This window comes from Echinops telfairi, unplaced genomic scaffold (assembly GCF_000313985.2).
Source record: "Echinops telfairi isolate 266 unplaced genomic scaffold, ASM31398v2 ScPeMD7_1;HRSCAF=3_0, whole genome shotgun sequence".
NCBI classification, from domain to species: domain Eukaryota; kingdom Metazoa; phylum Chordata; class Mammalia; order Afrosoricida; family Tenrecidae; genus Echinops; species Echinops telfairi.
This window is the reverse complement of record NW_022103896.1, coordinates 78,579,407-78,583,444: the sequence shown is the minus strand read 5'-3', so window position 1 is coordinate 78,583,444 and position 4,038 is coordinate 78,579,407. Positions and strand designations below refer to the sequence as shown.

General features: G+C 39.0%; 1 long non-coding RNA gene across 1 annotated transcript in view; it reads right to left on the bottom strand.

The window, feature by feature from the left end:
* Window positions 1-528, bottom strand: part of LOC123521414 — a 1,996-nt gene extending 1,468 nt beyond the window's left edge. The window contains exon 1 of the long non-coding RNA XR_006679858.1: window positions 94-528. This is a non-coding gene — a long non-coding RNA (uncharacterized LOC123521414). The remainder of the gene's footprint in view (window positions 1-93) is intronic.
* Window positions 529-4,038: the final 3,510 nt, after the last annotated feature.

Sequence of the window (4,038 nt, the reverse complement as noted above, 5' to 3'; positions counted from 1 at the left end):
CTTAAATAAGAACAATAAAAGAGGTACACAAACTAAATTATGTTATGTTTTAAAGTATAAACAATAACACGACAAAAACAATAAAACTATTACTTAAGACATTTCCATATTGCTTCTTGATTGGCCTCCTCACTTGCAATATTCTTCACTTTCATCCCAGCATCAGCAGCTGTGTGATGTATCCTTAACCATCTTGTCACTGTAGAAGTAGGTTCCCATTCCTTTGGAGGTAGGCCAATTAGATAACAGTCACTGTGTTTGATATATTACAAACAGGTGTCTTCTCTTCTCTGAACATATTATATTCATCTTGGAAAAGCCCCTTTCTGCTTCTGCTGAACTTAACAGCAACTGTTCTGACAATGTTTTCTAGCTCTTTGAACACTTTCCGGGACTGCAGAAATCACTCATAATAAATATCTTGTGGGCATGGGAATGAAACACAAAGCTGAAATGAATGACAGCGTGTCACCCTCTGGTTGGTTAGCACCTTTCCTCTTTATATGTTTGCTTACTGAAGTAATGAACACAAGGGAATAAAAATATAGTATTTCTTCAGAAGTATAACTAGTTTTGTGAAATGAATACATAAATATTTACAAGCATAGTTCTACTTTTTTATACTTGTGGGTGCAGTGAACATGACTAAGGGGAGCTTACAATATGCTGTTGGGCTGATGAAAATTTTAAAAAGACTAAAGAATATAAATTTGTGATTTCCATATTGGGCAGCTATTTAGCCATCCAGCTTAAAGAGAACCCTGATTACAAGGGTCATTTTCTACCTGTTGACTGAATTCAGCACAGAATTAGGTCTGGGTTCTGCTGAACTGAAGCAAACCAGCTGAACCCCTCTCAGGTTTTCCAGGTTTTCCAGGCTGTCATCTTTACAGGGGCAGTTTGCCAGGTCTTTTCCCTGTCAGTCATTCAGGGTCAAATGTTTTAACTGTTAAGACGTCATGGTTCTAGAAATGCAAATTCAGAAAGAGAACCCTAATGCAAACTTTAGTTAATAATAACGGATCTCTGTTGGTTAATTCATTGTTACAAATGTAAGATACTACTAAGAGAAACCATACAGGAGGAAGTGGCTCAAGGGAAATGCTCTATACTTAATGCACAATTTCTCTTTAACGTCAAACTGACCTAAAATATTTTTTAAGAGGAAAAAACACCTCTTTGAAGCACTTGAATGTAATTCAACAAAGGAATGGGGGAGTTGGTAACAGGATTCACTAAGACTGCGTTACTGTTTTCTTTGTATATCATTATTCGAGATAGAAGTTTCTCTGCATACAAGCTTCAGCATACAGACCCTTGAAGAAAGCAGATGGTGCAGAATCACATTTTAATGGTAATAAGGACATGTCTAAAGGGTTCTAGTGGTGCTGTCAGGTGAGTGTTAGACTACTAACCTCAGGGTTGCCGGTTCAAATCCACTAGCAGCTTTGCCAGAGAATGATGAGGCTTTCTACCTCCTGTAAAGGGTAGCAATGAGTTCCAATTCACATGATGGCAGTGGATTTTTAGTTTAGGTTAAGGAAGACTTGCAGTCACCTTTATGAGGATGACTTTGACACTGGACTTTCACATCGTACAGTAGGAATATAATAGTGTCTGTTGTCTGGTCCTCCGCCATCCTCACACATGCTGGTATGCTTGATACAGCCTTTGTGTCAATATATCTTACCGAAGAACCTCTTCTGTTTTGCTAATCCTCTATTTCACCAAGCATGCTGTCCCTTTCCAGGGACAATCGCCTCCTGATAATGTGTGCCAAGTGGGTGAAATGAAGTTTTACCATCTTCACTTTCAAAGGGGCAATCTGGTGATAGTTCCTCCAGAACGGATTTGCTTGTTGTTCTGGAAATCCTTCATAATATTCTCTGGTGATACCGCAATTCAAATGCATCAGTTCTTCCCTAGTCTTTCTTACTCATCATCTCGTTTTCCCATGCACATGGGCCGATTCCAAATACCATGGGTTGAGTTTGATGCACTTTAGTTCTCAAAGTCACATCTTTGCCCCTTAAAATGTTAAGGTTTGTGGAATAGAGCTGCCCAATGCAATAAATTAGGCCATAAGTTAAACCAGCAATCTCCAACTAAACTAAGTCAAAGTCACTGCCATGGAGTTGAAACCAACTCATAGCAAGCCCATAGGACAATGTAGAAAAATCTATGTGGGTTTCTGAGGCTGTAAAGCTTTAGAGGAACTGAAAATCTCATCTTTCTCCAGTGGTTTTGTACTGCTGATCTTATGTTCTCAGCCCAACTTGTGATTCACTAAGCCCCCAGGGCTCTTCAGGTGGTGATAAATATTTAAATTTGTTGGTCAGATGTTTGTCATTAGAAAATAACCACATGCATACCACTGGGATGCTAATTATGATGATAATAACAAAAAGAACAGCAGCACTAGACCAGTGAGGAAAATGAAGCAGGTAACATTTCTTTCTTGAGGCCTCTTTTTAAGAAGAGTGAAAGAGATGTTGCTTACCTACCCCCTTCAAATTTGAAGAATACACTATCAATAACATTTCTTGAATCAAAATATACCAAAGCAACTTTCTTTATGTTCCCTTCTTTGATAATTCTCCCGCCTCTCAAGTTTTTCAATAACCTTATAAATTACTCCACCATATATTCATCTACATTTCTTTTTCACCTTACCTATCAATGAAACCACATCTTGTCTTCTTCTTCTACTTCGAGATTTAAACTTATTAAATCATAAGCAGCATGACCCTTCCTAGGGAGTAAGAAAACACAAGCATATAGCTGCCATACTTTCTCCACTTCCAACTTTCTCCGTATCCATCATACACGAGTTGATTCTAACTAGATGGGTAGGCCAGTATACCAGAGTGTGGCAGCCCTTCACTGCCATCTCAAACTCTCCAGGTGTTTCCAAAGATTGTTCTGATGGAAGCCTTAGTTTGTTATAACTGCACAGGCATACTGTTATTGCAATGTCTGCTTGATAATCATAAGGTTAACCTCGCTGTAGGAGCCAGTGCTGTGATAGGTGCTGGGTGCTCAATTCCCGCTCAGAACAACCCCATCCGACAGAGTAGAACTCCTTCATAGGCTTTTCTTGGCTGTGATTTTTATAGAAGCAAAACCCTAGGTCTTTTTTCTTTAAGCTTTTGGCTGAATTGAAGCAGTCAACTTTTCAGTTAGCAGTCAAATATTTACCTCTTGTGCCACCAGCACTTAGCAACATTATAAGTTGCTTGCTTGTTTTAAGACATTCTCAGGGAGGGAAGCAATTATCAAATGTACTTCAGAAAGAAAAGGAGAGAGAGAAACAAATATAATGAGTTGTATATAAGGGGGGCTTCAAAAAGTTCGTGGCAAAGGTCCATTATTTTCTCACTGACTTTTTCATGAACTGTTTTGGAAGCATTTGAAAGTACTGTGAAGCTAAGTAGGGAATCTAGGAATTACCTGCATTTTCAGGTCTGACCTCTAGGCGTGCTCTGCTCCACCCAAATATCTTTCTTTGTAGGGACCAACCCCCTCCTTCAACTTAAAAGGAGAAAGGAGTTAAGACTGGAGTTTCAGTTTAAAAAGAGAGGAAACATTTTACCAAAATACTAAAAAAGAAAAAAATGACCAAACAAGCAAATGCCTGAATATAAATGTCATGAAGTGTGTGTGCACACATATACATGCAAGGGTAAGTCAAAACATTGCCCCACAATGGGCTCCTCGCCCTCGTGGATCAGCTTTGAGGTCTTCCTGACCTTTTTAAGAATGTTGGATCCATCTGAAAACTGGTTTGGGAAGATGTCTATTTCAGTTCCATTAAACATGTGCTATTAGCTATAACCTCGAACTTGTCCTGTTCTCTGACAGAAAATGTACCCTTTCATTTTGAAGACAGCTTTGTGAGAAAAAGACAAAAGTTTTCCTGGCAGAACTTGTCTGCACCTATCCCCTAACTGCCGAGATTCCTTTCAGCATGTTTAGTTTGGAATCAGCCTATGCACGCATGAACCTTAACTGTTAAGACGTCATGGTTCTAGAAATGCA